Source organism: Rattus norvegicus, chromosome 18 (genome assembly GCF_036323735.1).
Source record: "Rattus norvegicus strain BN/NHsdMcwi chromosome 18, GRCr8, whole genome shotgun sequence".
NCBI classification, from domain to species: Eukaryota; Metazoa; Chordata; class Mammalia; order Rodentia; family Muridae; genus Rattus; species Rattus norvegicus.
Window position 1 is genome coordinate 46,754,021 of NC_086036.1, and position 12,581 is coordinate 46,766,601.

Below are 12,581 nucleotides of genomic sequence, written 5' to 3' on the forward strand. Positions count from 1 at the left end.
ACGCATAGAGCTGCAGTGCACTGGGTGTATTCAATGCAATTATGGGCACAGGTGTAACATCTGGAGTGTGATGCAAGTGTCTCTTCCTCTAAAAGTGAAGGAAATTTATCAAGAAAGTGCTTGCATTTTAAAGCACTAACCAGTTCTCTTATTTGATCGCTGATGTGCTGGATGATCATAGAATGTAAAGTTAAGCGGTACAGGCCTTTTACATAAGAAATATGCTTTAAGATCAGATGGTAGAATGCCTTGCGGTCACACTTAAGCTGAAATTCATTTAAAATTGAGCGTTTTCCACCTTCTTCTTTGTTCTTTTTCTTAAACCTTGAGTGTTACTTTGTTCTTTGGTCAGGAATACTTCTTTTTTTTTAACAATAATTTTTAGACATATTACTAAAATTCATGACTGAAATTCCTTAAAGGCATTAATATAAGTGCATGTAGATTTCTAATTAGGAAAAAAGCAATGTAAGTTTTCAGTATGGGGCTTAGTTCAATTATTTACTCACGTATATGATTGGCTTTGTCAAATTAATTTTTAAATGACATTTCTTTGTAGCTTCCTGCGGTTGATTGTTGTTTCATGGTTGGTGTTTGATATATACATTTCTTTTGTAGCTTCCTGAGGTTGATTGTTGTTTCATGGTTGGTGTTTGATATATACATTTCTTTGTAGCTTCCTGCGGTTGATTGTTGTTTCATGGTTGGTGTTTGATATATACATTTCTTTTGTAGCTTCCTGAGGTTGATTGTTGTTTCATGGTTGGTGTTTGATTATATACATTTCTTTGTAGCTTCCTGCGGTTGATTGTTGTTTCATGGTTGGTGTTTGATATATACATTTCTTTGTAGCTTCCTGCGGTTGATTGTTGTTTCATGGTTGGTGTTTGATTATATACATTTCTTTTGTCATCAGTGTCTTCCGTGTTCAGTTCACAAGAGGGCGTGGAGAAATGTAATTACATTATATTTTAAAGCAATAGTTTTCTTTAAGACAGAAACAACATTTAGATAGTGGCCACTGAAAATGGGACAGAACTGCTTTTCACGAGTTTAAGACTTATTGAAAAAGAAAAGTCGGGTTGAGACTCCTGGCTTCTGATGGTTAGCCTAACTGAACTTTAATCAAATGTGCTTAGCCAGTAAACAGACCTGCTTTGAGTCTCAGAAACCTGTGCTTCAGGGATGAGTGGAAGTTACCTCTTCTCTGAAGGAACTTTCCATCCTGCCAGTGGGATAATGATTAGCATTTGAAAGAAGCTTTCCTTACCAAAGCAATTCCACACACATGGATTCAATTGAGGGATATTTGTAGCTTATGGGTTATGGTCATTTTCCTAGATAAATCTGATGGCTTAACACTGAGACATTTGTTTTTCTTCTATAATGTGGTCTGTGACCCCTGTACATGTGACACATTTTAAAAACATGTGTCATTGATCATACAGGAGATAAGATAGGGTGGGAAGCTCAGTGTGGAACTTTCCTGAGAAATCTACTCAATATTCTGTTCTCAAAGTGTGGGATATTTTGTATCTTGCCTTTGGAGAGAAAAGCAAACCCTTTAGGTGGAGTCATTGAACCAGATTGTGATGTTGATTCATTCTGTGAGGGCCAAAAATGCAAATGCACAATGCACAATGCACAGTGCGTGTTCGTTAGGAACATAAGTTCTTATTCTCCCCTTGAACAAAGTCATGTTCTCCAGTTTCCAAGTAACCAGTGCCAAGCATGAGTTAAGCAGACACCTCTGATAATTGAAATGTAGTTGGATTATTCACTTGAAACTTTTTTCCATCTTATTTAGGTTAGCTTTGTCTAAAACCTTCTAAGGTATGTTGAGAGAGGAGAATGAAGGGAGGAATTGTTCAGCTTATAGTTGGCAGAAAAATGCCAGTGCAGAATAAGATCACAAGCTTTGGTTGGAATGGTTTGGTAATAGGTTTTCCACTGCACAAAGCCAGACATCTCAGCCAAGCAGTAGAACACAGTATCCAGTGTCAAAACGGAAAAAGAAAATGGTGGTGGTTATAAAGCTGGGGGATTCTGGAGCTGGGCTGAAATTTTGGCTCCTTTACTTCATTGTGAGGAGGACCTTACGCTCACCAATGATTGCAGCCTGTTACACTGCTACCCTGGATAGGACTTGAGGACTGAGTCCAACCTTGAGGACTGAGTTCAGAATTTTAGACTCAGTGTTTTGAGAACCTTGGTCATCACAGATTTGGACATGTGTCGCCCTTCCCTGATCGTGCATCTCAATCACAGAAACAAAAGCCCTTGGCTGAGCCTTATACCTGTTCAGGCCACTACTGCATAGCTCATTTCATTGTTACAGCAAACTGTGAAGCCAATTCTTTCTTAGCCAGACCACCACTCACCACTGTAGTGTTAAAAACAATGAGAGAAACATTCTTGATCAAGAGAAGAATTCATATTTTCTTCTCCAATTCCACAGGCCCTCAGACCTTTATGTTTAATGTTATTTTTTAGATAACTATTTTGAGAGAGAGAGCAAAGGTATGTGAATTCCTTCTAACATGTTAACTACAGTCTATAAACTCTTCAAAGTTCATTTTTGAGTGTGTTTGTTAGATCATGGTCTGTCTGTTTAAGAAACTGATCATTCTCAGAGACCAAACCCCATACCTTGAAGAAATCAGGCTACAGCCCTCTATAGATCTCTCTCTAGACACAAAGTTAAGAAGTCATGTTGCGTGGTGGCCTAACAGCCCTTGATATACTGTAACATGCTGTCAAAGTTGCCTTGATTTGATACAGCCTAGAATCATTTGTGGGGCAGTCTCAATTGTGGGATTGCCTAGATTAGATTGACCTGTAAGCATGTCTGGGGCCATTGTCTTGATTGGTAACAGCTGTAGAAAGGCCAAGATCAATGTAGGCAGTACTGTTCATGGGTTGGTGGTCCTGGGTGATATAAGAAAGGTGGCTAAGCAGGAACATGTGAGCCAGTAAATAGCATTCCTCTGTAGTTTCTGCCTACAGGTTCCTGTCTTGAGTCCCTGATAGTATGTGACCTGGAAGCATAAGCCAAATAAATCCTTTCCTCCCCTATGTTGCTCTTGGTCATTGCACCAAGAGAATGAGACTAAAGCTGACCAGCTCATTGTACATGGTTTCTCAAAGCTCTCTGTTTCATATGCTACTATGAACTAAATCACATGGTGGGGAAGCTACCACCATCCCAAAAGGATATAAGAATTAGTTATTTTCATTATGGGCATATTTTCCTGGAAGACTCCTCTTAACCCCTCACCCCACCCCATTACCCTGTGTATGAAGGCTGCCTCTCTGGTTTAAACTTTCGGTTTAAACTCTCCCTCTTCCCGTATTTTCAAAGGAAGCTTCTCTTTCTCTTTAAGACCCCATCTATGTTTTCTCTGATGTATTGTTTCCTGTCAGTGCCCTTCTATCTCAAGTCCTAACAAGGTCTCCAGACTCTTTCCCCAAATAAAGAATTCCTACAGGGTATTCATGAGTCAGCGCCTTCACAACAAACCCACCTTCTATGCTGCCTCTTTCTAAACTTTGCTTTCTCATTCCAGCAGCTTTGTCACTCTCCAAATTCTACCAATGTTATCAGGAATACTCACTGTAGATTAATAGAAATATGTTGGGATATTTTGGTTGCACTTATTAAATTTTTATTTGTTTATCCATTTTTGATTTGTCTATTTGTGTATGTGTGTGTGTATTTGTGTGTGTGCCTGTGTGTGTGTATGTACCTGTGTGTGCCTGTGTGTGTGTATGTACCTGTGTGTATGTGTGTGTGTGTGTGTGTGTGTGTGTGTGTGTACACATATTCTATGGCATATTTACAGGGGTCAGATGGACAACTTTTAGAGTCAGTTCACTCGTTCCACCATGAAATTCCTGACGATTCCACTCAAATCATCAGGCTTGGCAGCAAACACTTTTACCCACTGAGCCATATTCTAGCTCCTGCTCTCCTGATTTTAGAATCTTGATTCTGGTAAGTGGTTGAAGCACAGAATTAATACTGAGTAATTAGTGTCTGTACAATGTTATTAGCTAGGTTATTATTTATAATTCAGAATGTATAATCAAACTTGTAATTAGATATTAACAGAGATGTTTCTTATAATCCATGTGCACACAATAAATATTTGTTAGGGTTTATGTGTGATTTTTATTTATTTCCATATATGCTACAATTGAAAATATAAGCCCATAGTACTAAACAAGAATTTGCTGATTCTAAAAATGGACAAATAAAAAAGTTAAAGCATCGAGTTTATTCAAATGTAAAATTTTGTTTTCTTTTACTAAAATTCAAGGATATTTGTAGTTAAATGAAATAAGTAACAACACATCAAGAAGATGAAAAAAATGCCCTTTCGCAAATTCTATCTCATGCTAGCTCCTGTTGAGTTCCATGAAGGTGGGGAGTTCGCTCTCTCTCTCTCTCTCTCTCTCTCTCTCTCTCTCTCTCTCTCTCTCTCTCTCTGCCTTCTCAGAACTGATCCATCAAATTCCTCCATGAGGAATAAATGAATGTATAACCAAGTAACTCTTTAATTCTTTCCTATTTTTTCATAACTAGCTTGAATAATTACGTCCACCGTTATGGGAGAGCATCTGCATCTTCCAGGGGCAGCATTCCAGTATCTCTGGGTTGAGCACAGCTCCACAGAACTTAAATTCCAGTGGCTATTTCGAACTTAGAATCTTCAAAGTGTTCTCAGCCAAGAGTTCACCTAGCCTCTGTCTTTAGTCAGTCTTTGATTCATATGATCTGACCATTCCACTGGTGCCTGAGACACCAAGTGGGAGTGTCTGAAAAATGAGATTTGTTCTCTTATTTGAAGATTACTGTCTTCTATTCAGAGGCAATTGCACACTACCATGCTTAATGGTGTGTTTATATGTGCACTGGTGTTGACTGCCTCTTCTGCATCTTCTCTTCTGGATTACCATACCCAGAGCTGGTACTAATATTTCCATGGGAATTAGATAGAAATACTCAACAATATTGAGTCAGAACTCAAGTTTTAATTGTAAGAAAGTTTACAATGCTTGCTACAATATTCAATAATACTTGATTAAATGACCCCTATGCAGAGTTTTCAAGCTTTCACTCACAGTATGTAATACATAACATTTATTTCCTTCATAGACTTTTTCATCTTTAGATGCTATTTCTTTTTCATATATATATATATATATATATATATATATATATATGTTCCTTCCATACACATTTATTATTTATGCCCACACGCTATTGCACACATAACTTTATCATCTTATTTTACCATCATTTGGAAACTCTAAATATTAATATTTTCAATATTTATTTAATTTTCTTAATAGAAGTCCAATAACTTGTGCCCACCCACACTCCTCCTATGATCAAATAGGGAACAGAGCTATAGATGGGTACTGACAAGTCACCAGGAAATGCCTGTGGAGCCCTGTCTCACCTTTGACATACTTTCAGGTTTTTAAATACCCCATGGCAATACTTATAAGGAAATGCAAATACAAATAATATTTCTTTCACAATTTGCACAAAGGGTGCTGCTAACAAGATCTCTTTGAATATTAAAATTACTAAGAAACATGAACATCATAATTAACATAGTAATTAGGATTGTGCAAATTATATATTTTAGTCTTTTTGTGTTTATATTCTATGGGAGGAGATATCTATAACAATATCATTAGTTTCCTCAATATTTACTTAAAATATCTAAAATATTTTAAGGAATATTTATGGTATTTATTAAATAACAGTACTAAAAGTTTGCAGTGGCTGGATTAGTTTGCCTTAGAAACTCACATTTTATAAACAAACAACATTTTTATAATTGTCTTCTTACATATCGATGATGGAATATTAATTTAGCCTTTACAACATTAAAATATATGATCATTTAAAACTAATGCTCATTTATACTTAAATATGGATTTTTGCAAGGAATTTATTATTACCATAGCAAGGTCTTTATTTCACCACAAGTCATCATGAGGATCTTTATCTTTAAGAGCTTCTTATGAGCTGAAAGCATGCACAGTCAAGGGCAACAACATTCTTTTGCTGAGATTCTCTTGTTTTCTCATCATAAGAAAGCTGCCAGTAAGGGTTTTATTGGTTTCAGTATTTTTCTGTGTAAAAGAGACTATAGACCTATTAATGAAGCACTGGTGCTTCTGAGGTAATCATTTGAGACTGTGCTTATTGTGGGAGCCTTAGTAAAAATCTAAAAGATGCCAGGGGCAGTCAACTATTGTACTAGAAGAATAATTTATTAGCTCTAAAAGATAAAAGATATCTGGGTAATCTCAAGCACTGTGGCTATGTGAGCAGGTTTGCAATGACTACAACTGGTTACAGCTCTTGTCCTGCATTTTACAGCATGGTGTGGACTGAATTCCTATGAGTAATAATTTTTGGTTAAGTTTCTTTTAGACAATTTCTCCATATTAGTGTATAAAATATGGGAGTATGATTAATAATTTTGTCTGTGAAATGATAGTAGTTATGCTTCAGATTTTCTTATTTCTTAATAATGTGTTATTAAATAAGCAGAAACATGAACACCTGCATGAAGTAGTGCACACACACATGGAGGCAAGAGGACAAATCTGAGGACTTAGTAGTATCTTTCCATTAATAGTTCCTCGAGATTCAGGTCAGGTCATCAGGTTCTACTGTAAGTCTTTCACCCACTGAGCTCACTTTCCTGCTTATCAGTTGATTTTCTAACAGTTAGTGGGGAGTTGTGTTGAGAACCTAATGTTCATTTTAACATGTTCTAGTTAGTTTAAAATATGAAAAGACTATTTGGAATTTATATGCCAATATTCTTCTTTCGATGTAACTACAAGAAGAATTTATAGACCAGATTAAATGAAAACTATTTAATGATATTATACAGGTACACTTTGATCTCTCTCTATGTATTAAGACCCATGGAAATATAGTTGGAATTACTGTGGTTTGCCTACTCTTTTAAAATCAATAGTGTGAATTCACTGTGACGTTTTACAATTTTGAATTTCAAATTCTAGTACTAAAATTAACTTGCCAATTAATATTGGCAAGTCATGTGTTCAATCTGAATTCCTATCGCCCATTTCAACTAAGGTCCAAAGACCAATAGTTGATTTAGTGAACCAAAACTCTTTTTTCTGTTGTTTAGTTTTATTGTTGTTGTTTTTCCAACCTGACACAAGCAAGGGTCATGTGGAAAGAGGACCCCTCAACAGAGGCTATATATCTTACTAAGATGACAAGCTTTGGAGACATTTTCTTGATGAATGATTGATGTGGGACATCTCAGCCCACTGAGTGGTACCACTTTTGGGCACCTGGTCCTAGGGGTTCTAAGGAAGAAGGCAGAGGAAGTCATGGGGAGCAAGCCAGGAAGCAGTGCTTACATGGCCTCTGAAACAGCTATTGCTTCCAAGTTCATGCTTGAGTTCCTGTCCTTAGCTTCCCTTTGTGGTAGACTGTATGTTGTAAGACAAAATCAACCCTGTAGAAAGCAAATTAGGATAACTATCTCCTGTCAACTTCAAATGGCTTTTACAGAAGAAGCAGAACAACTATAAAAAGCGGAAGCTTACTTTTCTTTTTCTACTGTAATGAAGTCTTACTATCTACAATACGACAAAGTTTTCATTTATATAGAAGACACTTGATTAAAGTACCTAATATTTGAGGGTGAAAAATTAGTACTGTCTTGGTAAATATATTTAGAAATGAACTCAAGAAGATGTTATGTGGAGCCTAAAAGAGTCGTCACCAAACTCAGCATTTTGTGTAGTTTAAATGGTTCATGTCCTTAATTAAATAATGAACCAACCCTTAAACTAAATTATGATTTTTTAGTAAAATATCCAGAGTTAAATATTTAACTATAATTTAGTTCAGTGGCATAGGAAAGATAAATTCACTGTCGACATAAAGTTGACAGGCAATATTTAACTGAAGTAGGACTTTGTGAGAATTAATGCTAGGAAAGCTCTCCAGTGTCTTGTCATAGTTACAAGGACTATCAGTTTTGCTAAAATATATAAAATATTTGCTGTGTTGAGCCAGAGGGAGAAACTATTGTATAATATATTATTGATTTTAATCACATTGGAAGTTCCAGAGGATCAAAAAAATCACAGTTAAATTTAATAGCAGGTATCCACTCACAATGGTTTATTCTTATGCTTGAATTCTAATGAAATTGATTCAAGGGACTATACTGAATCTTTGAGACAGAAGGAATTTTCCAAGTGTCCAGTTCAAAACATAACAACACAGTCTCTGATAGCTTTATCATTTTTAATAAGCTAAAATTTATTAGTTCCAGGAAATCTCAAAGATCCTATAATTATTTTATTTCATACTTAATAAATACACTTAATACATTTATTAAGTATACATAGGTTGTGCATTAGAAATAAGATAGGTGAGGGTTAAAAAGATATATTTACTTTATGACTGTAAAAGAGAGAACGAGTCTTTGTTCTGTTATGGTTTGGAATAAACTAGAGGAGAGCTCGAAGTCAATAAAATATTTTATAAAATAAGAATGTTAGATAATAGTAGGGAGAAACTAAAATTGTATTAGGTCAAATCTGGAGTAAGTAATACTGAATAATCATCTGACTCTCAAAGGAAGGAAGGCTGGACAAATTGGTGAGCTTGGTAAACAGGCTGTTTTGTGAACTAAAAAGAACATGAGAAATGGATAACAGAAATTTGAAATATTGTGCAATTCCACAATAAAACAGAAAATGGAATTTATCTTAAATGCATTTGTCACCAAGAGTGACCTTGAATATGATAACAGTGACGAATTATGAGGTTGGTGACAGCAAGGCCAACGGCTGCAGCAGCTAAGGGAGCAGATCAGTTTTGTGATTATGTTGCTGTTCTCAAAGACCGGGCCGGTGATTGATCATCTGTAGAAAATGTGCTTGTGAGGTGGGGTTGGTTAGTTTAGTTGTCAGTCAAAACAACCAGAGGAGTTATGTCAGAGAATCACTGTACGCGGCCCCCGTAATCAGCAAGCAAGGCTCTGTGATACTGTCCAGTGAACCAGCTACGATCCCTGATGGCTAAGTGACCACCCTCATCTGTATTTTGCTGAATCCTGCTTGTGTTTTCTCAGTCTTTAAATATGAAAGGGCCCCTGTGGTGTTATCCTTACTCTCAGTCCTCTCTCCCTTTTCTCTTTCTATACTTCTACTTTTCTTCTTGCTTATGTTGATAACTCAGTGTCTAACAGCAGATGTGTGATGAACTCCTAAACATCTAGCTCTAGTCTCCGCCTCTTCCTGAGCTCAGCCCTACTCAGCATGATTGCTTAATAGACATCTCAAACACTTCAATAGTTTTGTGTTTTTAGTGTGGACACCACAGCCTGCATCCCAACAATGATAAAGTGAGGCAGCCTCAGCATCACTGGAACTCGGGACTTTGAAGTAGCCCAGGAAACAACTCAGATGTTTACTGGGCCCCAGTAAAACAAGGAAAACTACAAACCCACATCTCAGGGGAGGCTGCATTTTTCTTCCATCTCCACTGTCAGTCAACCATTCCGTTGCCTTAAAAGCAGCTTCATCCAAAATGCTGCCCATCCTTTCTGCTTCACCTCATTTACTCCTCTTCACATCTCATGCTTTACAAAGTTTGATAATGTTTGCTTTGAGCTATGCTCTGTCTCCTCCTTGTCATGTTTATTACCCAACCCTAGCCATCTGAGTCTTCCAATTCGTCTGCCCTAATGGGACTCCGAAGCTAGATTCTGCACCTTTTCCTGCCTCTCCATGAATAATTTTCCCTAACACAACAAGCAATCGACAATGATTGAGATAGGAAAGGATTCGTGCCAGGTGACATAAGGCACTTGGATGATTCCCTTCTGTCAGTCTTCCAACCTTGACTATTTACATTGTGACTGATGCACAGTAAATTTCTGTGGCCACAGAAAGCACCTAGTATCAAGCTGTGTTGCCCTTGCCCAACACCCCACTACGCAGATCTCTCTTGTTACTGGCTAAGCTTCTCAAGCTCATTTCCACTGCGCATCCTCGAACTTACTAAGTAGATGGCTCATCAATTCTATTCTTTGAGTCTTGTTTCATGTGCCACATGATTCCAAGATGCCCGTGTGGACTGACCACCTTATTCGACCTTCTGTGGTTCATGTATCTCTCCTCACAGAGATGCCTGATGTGACACTACTCACTATACTGTCTGTGTTTCTTACCTAGGGGCCAGGGAACACCTTGGCCGTATGTTTGCCTGCTCTCTTGTTGTATGGCTCCTAACAAATGTGACCTGCGAAGAGCATGGGCCTCATCAGTCCTTGCATGCCTGAGACATCAAGGGCTACAAAAGTACCCACGTAGTGAGTGTATATGGAGGGAAGGAAGGAGGGTCTGTACCTCTAGATTTTCTCTTCGTCCTACCTCGAACAACTTTAGTTTGGTTACCCCGAAACAGAAAAGCTACCCAAAAAAAGTCTCATTTGTCACTCTGATATTGTCTTCTGAGAGCAAAGTGTGACAAGACTGCAATTCTTTAAAAGTCAGCTCTCCATATGTTAGCAACTTCTCACTGTTTAAATGTACTTTTTGCATTATTTCGTTTTGTTCTTTAAAGCTGAGTGTCAGAATAGGATTTGATTTGCAACATCTTAATGGCAACGCTTCTAAAGAGTACAGTGTGAAGAAAACCATAAACGTGAGCCCTGTTCACTTATGGGCACGGCATACTTTGTAGCTTGGACTTAATGCAAGCAAAATCTTTCCTATAAAAATGAAAAATAATCTGAAATAGTGCTTTGACTGCACAAATAACTTTTTTTAAGCCTATTTACAGAATATTCTGGTATTTGGAAAGGTGCTGGCACTGCAGTTTTCTGGGGGAGAGAGGAGAACAATCATCATAGTCCTCAATGGTGAGCAAAAGAGATATGAACAAAGGGAAGGTTGAGGATAGAAAGTATCAGGAATTAACATGAACCAAGGTGAGGAATGAACTCTATCTGCTGTTCCCAGATTTTCTTTTGTGGTTTTATGGAATTATTGCCCATGTTCCAGTCCATTCATGTTATAGCATCTATGTGTCCCAGGACCTGATTTCCCATGATGTACTGGGAAGTGCTTTGCTGTGTAATGGATTTTGTGTGGACAGCGCATTCAGAGCCCACTTGACTGTCATTACCTACATGCTTTAGGCACATCACTCAGTTTATCCGTCTGTAAATATGGATTTTTGCCATTTGAAGCATCAAGTAAGACAATTAGGCTAATTATACTCTGTTTCTTATCAGTTTAATGTTTACCTCCGCTTTTATTTCCTACTTCTCGTTATTGTGTCATGTCATGGATCCCCAAGTAGTAGATTAGAATATGATTCTAAAGGGGGGATTAGTAGAAATCATACTTATTGCCTTTTGTATGGCTGATAACAAACTTGGAAAGGCAAAGAAATGCTTCTGTCTAGTACAGAGTGCTGCTCATGCTTCGACTTGCTTTCTGGGAGCATCTAGGAATATTTCATTGCCACACCTATTTCTACTTTGAATAAGCAAAGTGACTTAGCATGCTATGACACTACAAACCAGGTTTGCAGCCCAGCTTCACTCTTAGTAACTGTGTGATGCTGGTCAAAACCCCCAGTGTTTCTGTGCCTTTGTCATCTCCTCTCGAGGGAGAAATAGTAGATTGGGCTCCACAGGGACAATAAGGTAATAGGAGTTGGCAGTTTTTTTTTTTTATATATTTTTTTTATTAACTTGAGTATTTCTTATATACATTTCGAGTGTTATTCCCTTTCCCGGTTTCCGGGCAAACATCCCCCTCCCCCCTCCCCTTCCTTATGGGTGTTCCCCTCCCAACCCTCCCCCCATTGCCGCCCTCCCCCCATAGACTAGTTCACTGGGGGTTCAGTCTTAGCAGGACCCAGGGCTTCCCCTTCCACTGGTGCTCTTACTAGGATATTCATTGCTACCTATGGGGTCAGAGTCCAGGGTCAGTCCATGTATAGTCTTTAGGTAGTGGCTTAGTCCCTGGAAGCTCTGGTTGCTTGGCATTGTTGTTCATATGGGGTCTCGAGCCCCTTCAAGCTCTTCCAGTTCTTTCTCTGATTCCTTCAATAGGGGACCTATTCTCAGTTCAGTGGTTTGCTGCTGGCATTCGCCTCTATATTTGCTGTATTCTGGCTGTGTCTCTCAGGAGCGATCTACATCCGGCTCCTGTCGGTCTGCACTTCTTTGCTTCATCCATCTTGTCTAATTGGGTGGCTGTATATGTATGGGCCACATGTGGGGCAGGCTCTGAATGGGTGTTCGTTCAGTCTCTGTTTTAATCTTTGCCTCTCCCTTCCCTGCCAAGGGTATTCTTTTTCCTCATTTAAAGAAGGAGTGAAGCATTCACATTTTGATCATCCGTCTTGAGTTTCGTTTGTTCTAGGGATCTAGGGTAATTCAAGAATTTGGGCTAATAGCCACTTATCAATGAGTGCATACCATGTATGTCTTTCTGTGATTGGGTTAGCTCACTCAGGATGATATTTTCCAGTTCCAACC

General features: G+C 38.1%; 1 protein-coding gene across 6 annotated transcripts in view; it reads left to right on the forward strand.

The window, feature by feature from the left end:
- Prr16 (proline rich 16) overlaps positions 1-12,581 on the forward strand; it is a 340,436-nt gene that overhangs the window by 131,205 nt on the left and 196,650 nt on the right. The window lies entirely within an intron of this gene.